Genomic DNA, 9,406 nt, shown 5'->3' with positions numbered 1-9,406 from the left:
GCCCTGTAGAACAGGCCACTGTTGACTTTGGTCAGTGCTTTCCAACTTTGGGCCACAGTCCCGGTGGTGGTGGAAGTTGATGAATTTGCAAAGATAGGAAATTACTCTAAAGATCCCATGATTTGGTATCCACTCAAGGTAATGTCTGTCAAGTAAATAAATGCATCTCATATTTTGGATCCCACCAGCTTTGAAAGGTATTGGCAATGCTATCAACATTTCCAGAAATACAAGCCCACTGCAAAAGCACTTGAGAATTTATAATTATGCATTTGCCATTATGTTTTTCTCAATCAATGAAAATGAAGAGCTCAAGTCTATCATGTGACTACGAACTGTCTGGTGGGAAAAAAAAAACACACACTCATCTTCCTACCTGGAAGGACACGTTTTGAGACTGTCCAGACCCTTCTATTGCTAAAATCATAGAAGATTCTGCTACAAGAAAATGTGTTAAGGCAAAAAGAGCACACAGTGATTTTTTTTAAAAAGGCGGGGTGGGGGGGGCACCTGGGTGGCTCAGTCGGTTGGGCATCCGACTTCGGCTCAGGTCACGATCTCATGGTTTGTGGGTCCGAGCCCGGCATCGGGCTCTGTGCTGACAGCTCAGAGCCTGGAGCCTGCTACAGATTCTGTGTCTCCCTCTCTCTCTCCCCGTCCCCTGCTTGTGCTCACTCTCTCACTCTCTCAAAGGTAAATAAACATTAAAAAAAATTAAAAAAAAATTAAAAATAATAAATAAATAACATTATTGTTACTAAAGCAAGAATTTAGTGAGTACCTACTATCAGCGAGGCACTGTTGTGTTTTCCCTTCAGTTACGAGTCTAATCTCCAAAACAGTTGTGTAAACTAAGCATTACAATTCAAGGCATCTTTGGGTTCAGAAATGTTCGCTAAATTGACCATGTTCACACAAGTGAAGGGGAGAGAAGAGGTAGACATCTGTCCTCATGGAAATGTGTCAGTTAGGTATGGCTGTGTGATGTGTATCACCCTGAAACTCAGTGGCTTAAAATAATAAATATTTCTTACTGTTTATGGATCGGTGGGCTTAACCAAGGGGTCCCCTTCACAGCTGAGCTCACCCATGCGTCTGTCGTCAGCTGCGGGTTGAGTAGGTACCTCTACCAGTGGAGATGATGCTCTCTCACCTGCTAGGATATCTGCTGGCTGTAGAGTAGGCAGCCCGTGATGGCTTCCACTGCGATGGAAGTCTCCAGAACGGCCGTGCCAACCTTGTGCATATGGCGGTAGCAGGCTTCCAAAATATGCATAGGACGGATGAGGCCTCCGGAGGCCTCAACTGATCACTGCCACTGCAGTTTGTTGGTCAAAGCAAGACACGAGGGGGCGCCCGGGTGGCCCAGTCGGTTGACCGTCTGACGTCGGCTCGGTTCACCATCTCGCAGCTCATGAGATTGAGCCCCGCATGAATCTCTGCACAAGTGGGATTCTCTCTCTCTCTCTCTCTGTCTTTCTCTCTGCCCCTCCCCCCTTGTGCTCCCTCTCTCTCTCTCTCTCTCTCTCAAAATAAATAAATAAACTTAAAAAAAAAAAACCCAGCAGGACATGAATCCAACTGATATTCCGGGAGTGGCAGGCAGACTTTACCCCGTGATGGACGGCCTCACCAGAATGATATCGCAAAGGGTATGGCTGTCGGGAGGGGTAAAGAGATACAGCGTCTTTGGACAACCCATCTGCCCAAATAAAAACAAAACAAAATAAATTATGTGCTATTAGAGAGCAAGTAATGAAGACACAGTTTGATCGGGAACCTCAAAACCAAGTAAGCCCCCCGCTTTGGAGAAGAGTTGGCAGTTTCTTTTCTTTTTTTTTAAGTATTTGTTTTAAGTTTATTTATTTATTCTGAGAGAGAAAGAGTGAACAGGAAAGGGGCAGAGACAGAGGGAGAGAGAATTCCAAGCAGGCTCCATGCTGTCAGCACAGAGCCTGACACGGGGCTCAAACCCACGAACTGTGAGAACCGAAATCAAGAGCCAGAGGTTTAACTGACTGAGCCATGCAGGCACCCTGGCAGTTTCTTATACATACATTAAACACATACCTACTCTATGACCCAGGAATTCAAGTCCTAGGTATTTCCCCAAGGAAAATAAACATGCATGCCCTCCAAAAAGAGTTACACAGAGACGTCCACCGGAGCCTTATTCACAGTAGCCAAAAACTAGAAAAGAAATGATAAATATCCTTCAGCCACAAATAGATACACAAAGCGCTGTACATCCACACAATGGCCCAGGGAATCATTTCAGAATGAACTAAGGGTGCACAAATAGAATGAATGAATCTCAAAAACATTATAATACTGAAAGAAGCCAGACACAAAGAGTATACATCTCGACTGTTTCCATTTTCATGAGGCTCTGAGGCTGGCACGTCTGAGCGATGGGGCTAGAAACCAAAACCACAGAGGCGGGCAGGTTATTGCTGGAAAGAGGGATGAGGGATCCTACAAACACCTTGGAAGGTTCTCTACCAGTTAGGACGGCGGTTACAAGGTGGTTACAAGGTGGTTACATTTGTTGAAACTCATAAAAGCATACTTGGAATCCTTATGATTTATTGTATGCAGATTGGACCCCGGTTAATGATAAAAATAATAACAACAATAATAATAATAATAACAAAGATAGGCTCCCCAAGGCTTTCAAAGAGAGGTCTGGAAGAACTGGCAGGGTTTCGTTGTGATGCTCCGTGAGTCACAGCATTAGAGAAGCGGTCTGATGGGGGCCCCTGGGGGAACGCGTAAGCCTCAATGTGTCCTTACCTGATCCGACTACGATAGAAAGAAGGATCATTCATTTACGTTTCCAAGAGACACACAGGAAACAGCAACAAAATGTGCAGGTAAATTCCCTGCAGCTAGCTGGGGTCGTGGGGATTTAAGTTTGCTGGTAGGAGGAGGCTTGGATGCCATGGTGGAGTCAGATGGCAGGAAAAAGAGGAAAGATCCACGGGGAGCCTTCTGTAGGAGTCAGACCTCACACAGAAAGTTGTGAATCAGGTTCCTGGTGTTTATGCTGCATAAAAGCCAATAATTCCTTTGGTCGGAGAATTGCTCACAAGGCATCTGACTCTTTGATCAGGGAGACCGAGAAGACTTCTCTTGCTCAGATTGAATGTACCAGTGACAATAAAATAAATCCTGGCAGAGAACCGTCCTGCTAGCCCTAGGCTAGGGGCAAAGTGGGGATCATGGAACATTGGATCTTTGTTTTGGGAGCTTCCCCCCTCCCCCCATATAACTCATCCTCCTGTTTCAGAATGCAACGTTCTTTTCTGTAAAGACAACAGAGTCTAAGTTATTTTAAAATTCCTCCGAAACCGACGGAGGCCCTGAGAACATGTTTTAATAATAGTTTGCATGTTTTCAGCGGCCTGTGATGCCTGTAAGAAAACAGGGCGCGTGTCCCGTTCCCTTTTGCGAATCATCTAAAAATAATCTTTCCAGACTCTAACTGAGCGTCCTGCTTCCTCCTGAACTTGGGTTTACAATTACTGGCCCCGAGTACTATTTGAGCTTTATTTGTGGGTCGAATGGGAAGAAAGGGGAGGCAGGCTGAACGCGAACAAGATGCATGCGTGTCCCAGGAAGGCTTTGTTTCTCTCTGGTTCCGAAGGAGAAACGCGCTGGGCGGGCTGAGTCACTGCACACGACAACAGAAAGCATGGCGACTCCGTGGGCTCGGTCCTGCCTGCAGAAATTGCAAGAGTTCACTTCCTTGCAGTTTTCCAGCCACCGTGTTAAATCATTGCTGCCAATTTGGGTATGACAGTTTTCCTAGTTTTGTTTGTATTAATTGGTAAACTTGCTTTGCTTTTGTTGTTCTTGAAGAACTACAAATGTAAGGAGCGGTCCCACGTTGCTGTGCGTTTACGTTGTATAATGAGAGACATATAGTAACATTCTGAGTCTACGAGATTTTTTTTTTTTCTTTGAAATGGGTCTGAATATTCCCCATATTACAGAAGTCTGTCTCTCACCAGTACGGGCGGCCCCACTGCTTTCTTTTAAGTGCGTAAATGTCTCGTATGTTTCCTAAAGAAATTTCAAAATCCCTACTAGTCAAAGAAATGTAACAAAAACCAAATATGATGTCCTCTGTGGTATCTGCAAGTTAGGTGTGTTTTAAATTAAAAGCCCTGTGTTTCTTGGAAGAAACAAATATACCCCTCTATACAACGCAGGTAAAATATACATTAACACAACCTTTGATGGGAATGCGATTTGACAGCATGTATCATGAGCCTTAAAAATATGACAACTATGGGGCACCTGGGTGGCTCAGTCGGTTGAGCGTCCGACTTCGGCTCAGGTCATGATCTCACAGGTCGTGAGTTCGAGCCCTGCATCCGGCCCTGTGCTGATGTCTCGGAGCCTGGAGCCTGCTTCCGATTCTGTGTCTCCCTCTCTCTCTGCCCCGAACCCACTCGCATTCTGTCTCTGTCTCTCTCAAAAATAAAAATAAACATTAAAAAAATATATATATGACAACTATGACTCCAGCATTCCATCCTGGGTAAATGACACGGAAAAGGAAAGAAGGAAGGGAGGGTGAGAGAGGGAGACAGAGAAAAAATACAACCAGAAATTCTGACAATGGGAGATTGTTTAAATGTTCCCCCCTACAATATGATATAGTCCTTTTAAATGATGCTAGTGAAGAATATTGAACATCGTAATGGAAAAGTAGTCCCAAGTGTCAAAAGAAAAGCATGCCCCATCTTTTCTAGAGCGCATATGTTTTTAAATTTTTTTTAATGTTTATTTAATTTTGAGAGAGAGAGACAGAGCAGGAGTGGGGGAGGAGCAGAGAGAGAGACACACACACAGAATCCGAAACAGGCTCCAGGCTCAAAGCTGTCAGCACAGAGCCGGACGCAGGGCTCGAACCCACGAACTGTGAGATCATGACCTGAGCCCAAGTCAGACGCTTAAACGACTGAGCCGCCCAGGTGCCCGCAGAGTATATATGTTTTTAAATGCTCAGAAAAAAAAAGACTGGATGGATTCACAACACAATGTCGACACTGGTAACTGCTAAATGGCAACATTAGCCACGACTTTATTTTCCTCTTTTTGTTTTCAGATGTTTTTAACGCGCTACTGTGAATGAACACTGACCTCGGAGATCAGCATGGTGAATGAACCCGGGCGTAAAACAAATTGGGGTGAAGTTCTCCCCTGTGCCCGCTTCTCTGCGTGTCCTCGGAGCAGTTATTTAATCTTCCCGAATCTCTGTGTCCTCATCGATAAAATGGGGTGAAGTTTATGTCTACTTTAAAAAGCTGTATTAAATGAGATAACATGCATCCAGGGACTTAGCACTGAGATTGGCAAATATCCTGAGCTCAGTAAGTAGCATTTGCAATGAGCGAAGGCTGATAAAAATGTTTTCTTTTAATCAAGTGCATGTTTAAGTAAACATTTCTCAGTCTTCTAAGTGTGCTCACCAAACATTTAGCTTCCACTAGGAAGTTCTGCTAAGGGAGGGGAGAGAGAGGAATAAACGTCCCAGCATGTTTTCCACTGGCCTTGTAACCGAAAGATGTTTCTTTGGAGCTCTGAAAGTCTCCGGAAGCCTTTATTAATCATGGACTGGCGGTTCTTCACCAGGGGCAATTCTTCCTCCCAGGGGACCTCTGGCAATGTCTGCAGACGTGTTGGGCTTTCACAACAAGGTGTCTAGTGAGTAGAGACCACGGATGCTGCTGAACGGCCTGTAACCCACAGGACGGCCCCCACCGCACAGAACGATCGGCCCCAGAGGTCAAGAGCGCCCCCAGTTGAGAGGCTCTGCTCATGGCGTTAACGGCACACCATCTGATGATTGAAGGGGTGTGTGGCCAACTGAGCCTACTTCCTTATCACTTTTTGATACAGCATACATATTTGTGGGTAGAGCTGGAGTGAAAACCTTTCAGAAGCACCTGCTCAGCCCCACCCCCTCCCGCTCCCGCCAGCCCCCTCGGACCGTGATTTTCCCTGTTCAGCCCGGTTAGATCTCAAGCCTACTCTGCACAAAAATCTCAGGTTCGTTATCGGGGGTAAAAAGATGAAGCCCGTTTCTGTCTTTGGTCTTCTGAGACAAAGAAAGACGAGCTCATAAGCAGCTCACGGAAACCCAGGGTGGCTAAGTGGGAGGCAGTCTGAATCTTGGAGTCTGGCCAATGTGAGTCAAAACTCAGTTTCCCTCCACCTCCTCCCTCTGTGATCCTGAATAAGATTTTTTTTTTCGTTTACTTCTTCAAAAACTTCATTTCCTTACCTGAAAAAAATGGAGCCCACGGTACCAAGACTGAAGGGTTCCAAGAATTAGATGTAAAAGACATACAAAGCCCAGAGCCCAGGGCCAGGCACAGGCACACGGGCGGGGGGTGAGCCCTCAGGAAATGATGGCAATCACTGTAAGTGAAATGAAAGGAAGAGAAGAAGAAGAGAAAAGAGGAAACACTCTTAGCAGTTATTTTATTGAGTTGGTTTTGTTTTGTTTTTTTTTTTTTTTTGGTAAGTCCCTCAGAATGTCCATTGGAGCCTAATGCCTTCAGCCTGTAAGCCCGCAGCACAAAGATCGAAAAGCCAAGTTGCTGAACAAACCCGTTTCCAAATTACAAGTGCTCCTCGGTGCCAAGAAAGGAATTCACGGGGCAGCGTTTGCCAAGAAATCATTTATCAGATCAGAAGTCGATGTCACTGGTTCCCCAGCATCAAAACTCAGCTCCAAACCACAAAGCTGGAGAGCATTTTCTTTGTGACTGTTCTGACAGACACTCTCCCAGCCCTCATATGTAAAGAGAGCTCATAGATGAGTTTTTTTAAAGGCAACACCCGTAAAAAGAAACCGGGGAGGCTAATAAATGAATGCACTGTAATGCTCAGCTCGTTAGTAAGGCAATTTTACCCACTGCGCGCCTCCGGGGCGGGAGGGGGGGGGGTGCTTGCACCCCAGTCTATTGGGGCTACACTCCCAGAATCGTGTTGTTCACAGCCAGCGTAACCATACTCGGTATTCCTGCTTAGAAAACTGCAACAGCGATAAGAGTAATGAAAGTGAGAACAAGAACGTTGAAATATTTTTGTTAAAGTCTATGTATTGCGTGTGAGAAAGAGAGACAGAGAGCACACACGCACAGGGGAAGGGCAGAGAGAGAGGGAGAGAGAGAAAGAGAGAAAGAATCCCAAGCAGGCTCTGTACTGCCAGTGTGGAACCCGACTCGGGGCTCGAACTCGCAAACCGTGAGGTGAGGACCTGACCCGAGATCAAGAGTCAGATGCTTAACGGACTGAACCACCCAGGCGCCCCGGGAGAGCATGCAACTCTTGATCTCAGGGTCATGAGTTCAAACCCCACACTGGGCTCACTTAAAAAGGATATTTTGGGGTGCCGGGATGGCTCAGCCGGTTAAGCGTCCGACTCTTGATCTCAGCTCAGGCCATGATCTCATCGTTCATGAGATCGAGTCCCAAGTCAGGCTCTGCACTGACAGTGCAATGTTGCTGGGGATCCTCTCTCTCCCTCAAAACAAACTAAAAAAAAAGCTTACATGCTTTCCTAACTAAGCCAGCCAGGCACCCCTGTTGTAACATTTGGTGGGATTTTTTTTTAATGTTTATTCATTTTTCAGAGAAAAGGTGAGTGGGTAGGGGCAGAGAGAGAGGGAGACACAGAATCAGAAGCAGGCTCCAGGCTCTGAGCTGTCAGCACAGAGCCCCACGCAGGGCTCAAACTCACAAACTGTGAAATCATGACCTGAGCTGAAGTCAGACACTCAACCAACTAAGCCACCCAGGTGCCCCTATTTGGTGGGATTTTAACATTTATTTTTGAGAGAGAGAGACAGAAAGATAGAGCATGAGCAGGGGAGGGGTAGAAAGAGAGGGAGACACAGAAGCAGAAGCAGGCTCCACGCTCTGAGCCATCAGCACAGAGCCCGATGCAGGGCTCAACCTCACAAACCATGAGATCATGACCTGAGCCGAAGTCGGACGCTTCACCGACCGAGCCACCCAGGCACCCCAGTACTTGGCAGAATTTTTAAAAATGATTTTATTGGTATGTACATAACATACGGTAAACTGTGCATATTTAAAAGATAAAACTTGCTATATTCTGTCGTACGTATATGGACATATAGGAAACCATCACCCTCAATCAATTGATATCCTTCATTCCCAAAAGTTTCCTTGTAATCCTTCCCTTCCCTCCTACCCCTCCAGTATAGGCAATCAAATCTGTTTTCTGTTGCTACAGATTAGTGTGTACTTTCTAGAGTTTTATACAAATGGAATCAAATAATATATGCTCTTTTCTGTCTAGCACCTTTCAGCATAATGATTTTGAGATTCATCCAATCTTATCACATTCATCAGTTGACGGGCATGTGAGTTATTTTCAGTTCGGGGCTATTGCAATTAAAGCCACTATAAACGTTTATGCTCGCCTAGTTATAGGCGTATATTTCGTCTTCTCTAGGGTAAACACCTAAGGGTAAAAGGGCTGTATCTTAGATTAGGTGTATGTTTAACATTGTAAGAAACCGGCAAACTATTTTCCAAAGTGGTTGTACTCTTTTGTGTTCCTACCGGTGGTGAAGGAGTGTTTCGGTTCTACATTTTTGCCAACCCTTGGTAAGGTCAGTATTTTAATTTTAGCAGAGAAGACCATAACTAATAAAGTAATATAACAGTGAGAATATTTTAACTGTAAAGCTGATAGAAGAAAATCATCATTGTTAACACCCAGCGTTGGCAAGGGTACAGAGGAAAGTACTCTTGGTTTTTGTTCGGTTTTTTAAATTCACTTATTTATTTTAAAAGAGAAAGACAAGAGAGCAATCAGGGGAGGGGCAGAGAGAGAGATTGGGAGAGAATCCCAAGCAGGATCCTGGCTGTCGGCACGGAGCCCAACGTGAGGCTCGGACTCACGAACCGTGAGATCATGACCTGAGCGGAAACCAAGGGCCAGACGCTTAACAGACTGAGCCCCCCGGGCACCCCAGTACTCTTGTTACTGAGGGTGGAAATGAAAATTAGCATCATTTTCTGGGAGCCAGGGTGCGCGTTGTGTCCGGACTCACAGTGTGTGTCTTGAAACCTCTCATTTTATTTTATTGAACAATTCCCCTTCTGAAGATGTATCCTGAAGACGTAAAACCCCTTGCAAACACACACCGGAGCCCTGCTGCCGGCGGCAGGAGGTTCTGCATCCATCAGTTTCCTCGAGAAGCAACAAAAATACCGAACGAGAGAGCTGAGAGCTGGCAGTCCACGGGCTGGACCTTCAGATCTGAGTTCTTCGACCCTCAGACGGTTTTAAGTTTGTGGAATTTCTTGCCGGCGTTTCAAAATGAGGAGCTGTCGGGGCGCCTGGGTGGCGCAG

This window comes from Neofelis nebulosa, chromosome 9 (genome assembly GCF_028018385.1).
Source record: "Neofelis nebulosa isolate mNeoNeb1 chromosome 9, mNeoNeb1.pri, whole genome shotgun sequence".
In the NCBI taxonomy this organism is placed as follows: Eukaryota; Metazoa; Chordata; class Mammalia; order Carnivora; family Felidae; genus Neofelis; species Neofelis nebulosa.
The sequence above is the reverse complement of the archived record's forward strand: the minus strand, read 5'-3'. Positions refer to the sequence as shown.